Source organism: Palaemon carinicauda, chromosome 9 (genome assembly GCF_036898095.1).
Source record: "Palaemon carinicauda isolate YSFRI2023 chromosome 9, ASM3689809v2, whole genome shotgun sequence".
NCBI classification, from domain to species: Eukaryota; Metazoa; Arthropoda; class Malacostraca; order Decapoda; family Palaemonidae; genus Palaemon; species Palaemon carinicauda.
Genome location: NC_090733.1, coordinates 121,121,389 through 121,131,388, shown reverse-complemented (window position 1 = coordinate 121,131,388; position 10,000 = coordinate 121,121,389). Strand labels below are relative to the sequence as shown.

General features: G+C 36.4%; 1 long non-coding RNA gene and 8 other non-coding genes across 9 annotated transcripts in view; 3 read left to right on the top strand and 6 right to left on the bottom strand.

The window, feature by feature from the left end:
- LOC137646861 (uncharacterized) overlaps positions 1-10,000 on the bottom strand; it is a 483,899-nt gene that overhangs the window by 288,175 nt on the left and 185,724 nt on the right. The window lies entirely within an intron of this gene.
- Positions 1,697-1,769, top strand: TRNAK-CUU (transfer RNA lysine (anticodon CUU)). Its single transcript has one exon. It is a non-coding gene; the product is annotated as a tRNA-Lys (tRNA).
- TRNAK-CUU (transfer RNA lysine (anticodon CUU)) lies at positions 4,699-4,771 on the top strand. Its single transcript has one exon. It is a non-coding gene; the product is annotated as a tRNA-Lys (tRNA).
- TRNAA-AGC (transfer RNA alanine (anticodon AGC)) lies at positions 5,314-5,386 on the bottom strand. Its single transcript has one exon. It is a non-coding gene; the product is annotated as a tRNA-Ala (tRNA).
- Positions 5,459-5,531, bottom strand: TRNAA-AGC (transfer RNA alanine (anticodon AGC)). The gene has a single exon. It is a non-coding gene; the product is annotated as a tRNA-Ala (tRNA).
- TRNAA-AGC (transfer RNA alanine (anticodon AGC)) lies at positions 5,604-5,676 on the bottom strand. The gene has a single exon. It is a non-coding gene; the product is annotated as a tRNA-Ala (tRNA).
- Positions 5,749-5,821, bottom strand: TRNAA-AGC (transfer RNA alanine (anticodon AGC)). Its single transcript has one exon. It is a non-coding gene; the product is annotated as a tRNA-Ala (tRNA).
- On the bottom strand, positions 5,894-5,966 carry TRNAA-AGC (transfer RNA alanine (anticodon AGC)). Its single transcript has one exon. It is a non-coding gene; the product is annotated as a tRNA-Ala (tRNA).
- Positions 8,724-8,796, top strand: TRNAK-CUU (transfer RNA lysine (anticodon CUU)). The gene has a single exon. It is a non-coding gene; the product is annotated as a tRNA-Lys (tRNA).

Below are 10,000 nucleotides of genomic sequence, written 5' to 3'. Positions count from 1 at the left end.
ATTAGCTATATTTTTAAAACAAATATTTCTATAAGGGAATATTGGTTAAACAAGTTACTGATATATATATATAGATAGATAGATATTTAGATAGATATATATATATATATATATATATATATATATATATATATATATATATATATATATATATTGATGACATGAAATCATCCATTGACTTATTCCGCCCCTTCTGTCAGAACTTGACTGATGGATCCATTTAAATTGCTCGCTCGACCAGAACAAAAGAATTTGTATCGTCCGAATTTTAATATGACAGTATACACAAATCGAAAGCAAAATGGAACGAGTCTACGGTAGGCCATGAATTCTAAAAGGAATGATTAAAGTCAACCAAAGCAAAACGATGGTGTCCTCGAATTACTGAAGAGCATTTCACAAAATCAACTGCTTTGTTAATCGACTTAGAATTGCTACAGAAAAGCTTGCTAAGACTAATGAATTCGCATTCTGGTTGGAATGAGGATACCCCCCCCCCCCACCCACCCACCCCCACCCGCCATATCCCACAAACTCTACCCCCAACGGCTCACTCCTACCATCCTACACTACTCATCACCAACCGCCATTTAGAAGGCTTACGCTTTGCAGGACATTACACGTCCTTCCTTGTTCTAAAGAAGGAAAATTAATTTTCCATAAAAAAAAAAGATTGGAAGAAGGTAATTTGCTTTTAATTTCCGCCTAAAGCAAAACAATAAAGCTTTTATCAAAATCTTATCCACCTCCGATCTAGTGTCAGTTGATGGCGTAACCAGGTGGGATGCAAAACCTTAATTCATATTTTGTTTGATAATAAAAATTACCTTTATCTACAAAAGACTAATGGAAAACCTAATTATTTAGCCAACGCCTACTAGAAACAGGGAAAAATGACGGGGGAAATTACCTCTTCAGTAAAAAAAAATGACCCTCATTATTCTCCACTAAATTGCATTTTCGTTTCCATAAAGGGGAGAGCATGATTAACTCACAGGCATAAGTCACTCCCATATTCTATGTTAGTTGTTTCATCAAAATAGACGAATGATTAAAGCGCACAACAGACGAAAATAGTTTTTGAGGACCGAGAACATGAAGACCTTTATGACTAATGGAGAGACATTTTGGTAATCTCCAAAAATATCCGCAATAGGAATAAACACGCTTTTAGTTGCAGGTGGAAAGGAGTTTTGGGTTCAAAAGTTTGGATCGGTCGTCCTTATTCTTTGCATTTCCTGGTACATTCAATGCTTTTCCTATCCCATGAATAGCCTCTCCTTTACACACACACACACACACACACACACACACATACACACACACACACACACACATACACACACACACACACACACACACACACATATATATATATATATATATATATATATATATATATATATATATATCCTATGTATGTATGTATTTGTATTTCAGAAAAATAATGCAATGGGATAGTTTCAGAGATGGGTTAAATAATGGTAATTAGCATTATATCAGCGGAAAAAATACTTTTGAATGATTGTCTAAACACTAAAATCTTTCCTAATATGATTTCACAAATTTACAGTTTTTAATTACAACAATAAGCAAGAAAACAAGGCTGAGCAATTTTGATAACTCATATCTAGACTCAGTATTGGCAACAATGCTTCTTTGCTCAGCAATAGGGTCAACCCACCGAAAAACACAAGCCCGGCTAGCTCAGTCGGTAGAGCACGAGACTCTTAATCTCGGGGTCGTGGGTTCGAGCCCCACGTTGGGCGAATATTTTGCCATAAAAGAAAACAGATAAGCAAAAACAAGACGAATGTTTACTATTCACACACGAAAAGACACTACACTTTATCACAAAGTGTAAATCTAATGCGGTCACTAAGTGTTGTGTATCCCTTCCTTGCAATATAAAATCCTATTTACACATTTTCACCATGTACCTTCCCTTCATAAGTTAATAACCTATTACTTTTTGTCTTCACATGGTTCATGGCAAATAAGAACAAAATCTGAAAGGTATAGCAGTTTTTTTTTTTTAATCTTTATATTTTAAATCACCTTGAATTAGATGGTAATGTACAATAGAGATCAACTTCATACCCGTTCTGAATTCTGGTTAATACAATGACATATTTTAAATACATGAAATCAGTTACAGGCTTAAATTTATGTAGAGATATGATTAAATTGATATAGCAGTTTCAGCCCAATAAGAAGAAAAGGTATACGAGTAGCAGATATAACCAATATACGAGTTTTATTAATACGGAAAGACCTTCCAATCAATTAGATTGTACAGTATAAATTACAATCTGGAGATGGGGGGCATCGATCCCCCTACCTCTCACATGCTAAGCGAGCGCTCTACCATCTGAGCTACATCCTTTGATACTTCCTCCAACAGTCCTCTCACTTTATAACATACTCTAGAATTAATCTCTATTATAAAATTACTACCTGGAGATAGGGGGCATCGATCCCCCTACCTCTCACATGCTAAGCGAGCGCTCTACCATCTGAGCTACATCCCCTGATACTTCCTCCAACAGTCCTCTCACTTTATAACACACTCTAAAATTAATCTCTATTATAAAATGAGTACCTGGAGATGGGGGGCATCGATCCCCCTACCTCTCACATGCTAAGCGAGCGCTCTACCATCTGAGCTACATCCCTTGATACTTTCTACAACAAACCTCTCAGTTTATGAGTGGTGTTCTTGTTATTGATACCCTATATGACAAATCTATACTTTATAGGTAACGGAATAGCATATTTAAGATTAGATTATTTAGAAGGATTATTCATTATCCTTGAACAAATGGACGGAATGAAATGAGCAAGATAAATAAAAGGATGGATAAACGTGAAAGACGAAAATATATAACAAAGGAGACCTACATTTTTGTTTGAATATTAGCATGATGTACCTGTCTAAGTAGGCATTAAAGTGCCATAGGATGTGTCTAAATAAAACATTAGCCATATTTTTAAAAAAACAATTTCTATAAGGGAATATTGGTTGAACAAGTTACCGATATATATATATATATATATATATATATATATATATATATATATATATATATATATATATATATATATAGATAGATAGATAGATAGATAGAAAGATATAGATATATATATTGATGCCATGAAATCATCCATTGACTTATTCGGCCCCTTCTGTCAGAACTTGACTGATGGATCCATTTACATTGCTCTCTCGACCAGAACAAAAGATTTCGTATCGTCTGAATTCTAATAAACATGACAGTATACACAAATCGAAAGCAAAATGAAACCAGTCTACGGTAGGCCATGAATTCTAAAAGGAATGATTAAAGTCAACCAAAATCAACTGCTTTGTTAATCAACTTAGAATTGCTACTGAAAAGCTTGCAATGACTAATTAATTCCCATTCTAGTTGAATTAGGATACCCCCCCTCCGACCCCCCACCCCTGCCATATCCCGCAAACTCTACCCCCAACGGCTCACTCCTACCATCCTACACCACTCATCACCAACCGCCATTTTGAAGGCTTACGCTTTGCAGGACATTACACGTCCTTCCTTGTTCTAAAGAATGAAAATTAATTTCTATAAAAAAAAAAAAGATTGGAAGAAGGTAATTTGCATGTGACAGAACACTTAATCCGACATTCTTCATTAGCTTTTAATTTCTGCCAAAAGCAAAACAATGAAGCGTTTATCGAAATCTTATCCACCTCCGATCTAGTGTCAGTTGATGGCGTAAAACCAGGTGGGATGCAAAACCTTAATGCATATTTTGTTCGATAATAAAAATTACCTTTATCTACACAAAGACTATTGGAAAACCTAATTATTTAGCCAACGCCTACTAGAAACAGGGAAAAATGACGGTGGAAATAACCTCTTCAGTAAAAAAAAAATTATCCTCATTATTCTCCACTAAATTACATTTTCGTTTCAAAAAAGGGGAGAGCATGATTAACTCACAGGCATAAGTCACTCCCATATTCTATGTTAGTTGTTTCATCAAAATAGACGAATGATTAAAGCGCACAGCAGACGAAAATCGTCTTTGAGGATCGAGAACATGAAAACCTTCATGACTAATGGAGAGACATTTTGGTAATCTCCAAAAATATCCGTAATAGGAATAAACACGCTTTTAGGTGCAGGTGGAAAGGACTTTTGGGTTCAAAAGGTTGGATCAGTCGTCCTTATTCTTTGCATTTCCTGGTACATTCAATGCTTTTCCTATCCCATGAATAGCCTCTTCTCTCCTTTACACACACACACACACACACACACACACATATATATATATATATATATATATATATATATATATATATATATATATATGTATATATATATATATATATATATATATATATATATATATATATATATATATATATATATATCCTATGTATGTGTTTGTATTTTAAAAAATCATGCAATGGGATAGTTTCGGAGATGGGTTAAATAAAGGTAATTAGCATTATATCAGCAGAAACAATACTTTTGAATGATTGTCTAAACACTAAAATCTTTCCTAATATGATTTCACAAATTTACAAAGTTTTTAATTACAAAAATAAGCAAGAAAACAAGGCTGAGCAATTTTGATAACTCCTATCTAGACTCAGTATTGGCAACACTGCTTCTTTGCTCAGCAATAGGGTCAACCCACCAGAAAACACAAGCCCGGCTAGCTCAGTCGGTAGAGCACGAGACTCTTAATCTCGGGGTCGTGGGTTCGAGCCCCACGTTGGGCGAATATTTTGCCATGAAAGAAAACAGATAAGCAAACAAGACAAATATTTACTATTCACACACGAAAAGACACTACGCTTTATCCATAAGTTTAAATCTAAAGCGGTCACTAAGTGATTTGTTGTATCCCTTCCTTGCAATATAAAATCCTATTTACACATTTTCACCATGTACCTTCCCTTCATAAGTTAATGACCTATTACTTTTGTCTTCACGTTTTTCATGGCAAATAAGAACAAACTCTGAAAGGTATAGCAGTTTTTTTGTCTAATATTTATATTTTAAATCACCTTGTAATGGATGGGGAGGTACAATAGAGATCAACTTCATACCCGTTCTGAATTCTGGTTAATACAATGACATATTTTAAATACATGAAATCAGTTACAGGCTTAAATTTATGTAGAGATATGATTAAGTTGATATAGCAGTTTCAGCCCAATAGGAAGAAAAGGTATACGAGTAGCAGATATAACCAATATACAAGTTTTATTAATACGGAAAGACCTTCCAATCAGTTAGATTGTACAGTGTAATTACAATCTGGAGATGGGGGGCATCGATCCCCCTACCTCTCACATGCTAAGCGAGCGCTCTACCATCTGAGCTACATCCCCTGACACTTCCTCCAACAGTCCTCTCAGTTTATAACACACTCTAGAATTAATCTCTATTATAAAATTACTACCTGGAGATGGGGGGCATCGATCCCCCTACCTCTCACATGCTAAGCGAGCGCTCTACCATCTGAGCTACATCCCCTGATACTTCCTCCAACAGACCTCTCAGTTTATAACACAGTCTAGAATTAATCAGTATAAAAAAATGATTACCTGGAGATGGGGGGCATCGATCCCCCTACCTCTCACATGCTAAGCGAGCGCTCTACCATCTGAGCTACATCCCCTGATACTTCCTCCAACAGACCTCTCAGTTTATAACACAGTCTAGAATTAATCAGTATTAAAAAATGATTACCTGGAGATGGGGGGCATCGATCCCCCTACCTCTCACATGCTAAGCGAGCGCTCTACCATCTGAGCTACATCCCCTGATACTTCCTCCAACAGACCTCTCAGGTTATAACACAATCTAGAATTAATCAGTATTAAAAAATGACTACATGGAGATGGGGGGCATCGATCCCCCTACCTCTCACATGCTAAGCGAGCGCTCTACCATCTGAGCTACATCCCCTGATACTTCCTCCAACAGACCTCTCAGTTTATAACACAGTCTAGAATAAATCAGTATTAAAAAATGATTACCTGGAGATGGGGGGCATCGATCCCCCTACCTCTCACATGCTAAGCGAGCGCTCTACCATCTGAGCTACATCCCCTGATACTTCCTCCAACAGTCCTCTCAGTTTATAACACACTCTAGAATTAATCTCTATTATAAAATTACTACCTGGAGATGGGGGGCATCGATCCCCCTACCTCTCACATGCTAAGCGAGCGCTCTACCATCTGAGCTACATCCCCTAATACTTCCTCCAACAGACCTTTCAGTTTATAACACACTCTAGAATTAATTAATATTAAAAAATTACTACCTGGAGATGGGGGGCATCGATCCCCCTACCTCTCACATGCTAAGCGAGCGCTCTACCATCTGAGCTACATCCCCTGATACTTCCTCCAACATACCTCTCAGTTCATAACACACTCTAGAATTAATCAGTATTAAAAAATTATTACCTGGAGATGGGGGGCATCGATCCCCCTACCTCTCACATGCTAAGCGAGCGCTCTACCATCTGAGCTACATCCCCTGATACTTCCTCCAACAGTCCTCTCAGTTTATAACACACTCTAGAATTAATCTCTATTATAAAATTACTACCTGGAGATGGGGGGCATCGATCCCCCTACCTCTCACATGCTAAGCGAGCGCTCTACCATCTGAGCTACATCCCCTGATACTTTCTACAACAAACCTCTCAGTTTATGAGTGGTGTTCTTGTTATTGATACTCTATATGACAAATCTATACTTTATAGGTAACGGAATAGCATAATTAAGATTAGATAATTTAGAAGGATTATTAATTATCCTTGAACAAATGGACAGAATGAAATGAGCAAGAAAGAAAAGGATGGATAAACGTGAAAATATATAACAAAGGAGACCTATATTTTTGTTTGAATATTAGGATGATGTACCAGTCTAAGTAGGCATTAAAGTGCCATACGATGTGTCTAAATAAAACATTAGCCATATTTAAAAAAAAAACAATTTCTATGAGGGAATATTGGTTGAACAAGTCACCGATATATATATATATATATATATATATATATATATATATATATATATAGATAGATAGATAGATAGATAGATATAGATATATACATACATACATACATACATATATATATATATATACATATATATATATATATTGATGCCATGAAATCATCCATTAACTTATTTAGCCCCTTCTGTCAGAACTTGACTGATGGATCCATTTACATTGCTTGCTCGACCAGAACAAAAGATTTCGTATTGTCTGAATTTTAATAAACAACATGACAGTATACACAAATCGAATGCAAAATGGAACGAGTCTACGGTAGGCCCTGAATTCTAAAAGGAATGATTAAAGTCAACCAAAGCAAAACGATGGTGACCTCTAATTACTGATGAGCATTTCACAAAATCAACTGCTTTGTTAATTGACTTAGAATTGTTACAGAAAAGCTTGCAAAGACTAATGAATTCGCATTCTAGTTGGAATGAGGATACCCCCCCACCCCCCACCCCCGCCATATCCCACAAACTCTACCCCCAACGGCTCACTCCTACCATCCTACACCACTCATCAGCAACCGCCCTTTTGAAGGCTTACGCTTTGCAGGACATTGCACGTCCTTCCTTGTTCTAAAGAATAAAAATTAATTTTCCATTGAAAAAAAAAAAAGATTGGAATAAGGTAATTTGCATGTGATAGAACACTTATTCGGACATTCTTCATTAGCTTTTAATTTCTGCCAAAAGCAAAACAATGAAGCGTTTATCAAAATCTTATCCACCTCCGATCTAGTGTCAGTTGATGGCGTAAAACCAGGTGGGATGCAAAACCTTAATGCATATTTTGTTCGATAATAAAAATTACCTTTATCTACAAAGACTAATGGAAAACCTAATTATTTAGCCAACGCCTACTAGGAACAGGGAAAATGACGATGGAAATAACCTCTTCAGTAAAAAAAAAAAAAAGACCCTCATTATTCTCCACTGAATTGCATTTTCGTTTCCATAAAGGGAAAAGCATGATTAATTCTGAGGCATAAGTCACTCCCATATTCTATGTTAGTTGTTTCATCAAAATAGACGAATGATTAAAGCGCACAGCAGACGAAAATCGTCTTTGAGGACCGAAAACATGAAAACCTTTATGACTAATGGAGAGACATTTTGGTATTCTCCAAAAATATCCGTAATAGGAATAAACACACTTTTAGTTGCAGGTGGAAAGGACTTTTGGGTTCAAAACGTTGGATCAGTCGTCCTTATTCTTTGCATTTCCCGGTACATTCAATGCTTTTCCTATCCTATGAAAAGCCTCTTCTCTCCTTTACACACACACACACACACACACACACTCACATACACACACACACACACATATATATATATATATATATATATATATATATATACCTATGTATGTATGTGTTTGTATTTAAAAAAAATCATGCAATGTGGGTAGTTTCAGAGATGGGTTAAATAATGGTAATTAGCATTATATCAGCAGAAACAATACTTTTGAATGATTGTCTAAACACTAAAATCTTTCCTAATATGATTTCACACATTTACAAAGTTTTTAATTACAAAAATAAGCAAGAAAACTAGGCTGAACAATGTTAACAACTCATATCTAGACTCAGTATTGGCAACACTGTTTCTTTGCTCAGCAATACGATCAACCCACCGAAAAACACAAGCCCGGCTAGCTCAGTCGGTAGAGCACGAGACTCTTAATCTCGGGGTCGTGGGTTCGAGCCCCACGTTGGGCGAATATTTTGCCATAAAAGAAAACATAAGCAAAAACAAGACAAAGGTTTACTATTCACACACGAAGACACTACGCTTCATCAAAAAGTGTAAATCTAATGCTGTCACTTAAGTCTTAAGTGATGTGTTTCCCTTCCTTTAAATACAAAATCCTATTTACACATTTTCACCACGTACCTTCCCTTAATAAGTTAATAACCTATCACTTTTGTCTTCACATGGTTCATGGCAAATAAGAACAAAATCTGAAAGGTATAGCAGTTTTTTTTTTCTAATATTTATATTTCAAATCACCTTGTAAATGGATGGTGAGGTACAATAGAGATCAACTTCATACCCGTTCTGAATTCTGGTTAATACAATGACTTATTTTAAATACATGAAATCAGTTACAGGCTTAAATTTATGTAGAGATATGATTAAATTGATATAGCCGTTTCAGCCCAGTAAGAAGAAAAGGTATGCGAGTAGCAGATATAACCAATATACGAGTTTTATTAATACATAAAGACCTTCCATTCAGTTAGATTGTACAGTATATATTACAATCTGGAGATGGGGGGCATCGATACCCCTACCTCTCACATGCTAAGCGAGCGCTCTACCATCTGAGCTACATCCCCTGATACTTCCTTCAACAGACCTCTGAGTTTATAACACTCTAGAATTAATCTCTATTAAAAAATTACCATTTGGAGATGGGGGGCATCGATCCCCCTACCTCTCACATGCTAAGCGAGCGCTCTACCATCTGAGCTACATCCCCTGATACTTCCTTCAACAGACCTCTCAGTTTATAACACACTCTAGAATTAATCTCTATTAAAAAATTACTATTTGGAGATGGGGGGCATCGATCCCCCTACCTCTCACATGCTAAGCGAGCGCTCTACCATCTGAGCTACATCCCCTGATACTTCCTTCAACAGACCTCTCAGTTTATAACACACTCTAGAATTAATCTCTATTCAAAAATTACTATTTGGAGATGGGGGGCATCGATCCCCCTACCTCTCACATGCTAAGCGAGCGCTCTACCATCTGAGCTACATCCCCTGATACTTCCTTCAACAGACCTCTCAGTTTATAACACACTCTAGAATTAATCTCTATTCAAAAATTACTATTTGGAGATGGGGGGCATCGATCCCCCTACCTCTCACATGCTAAGCGAGCGCTCTACCATCTGAGCTACATCCCCTGATA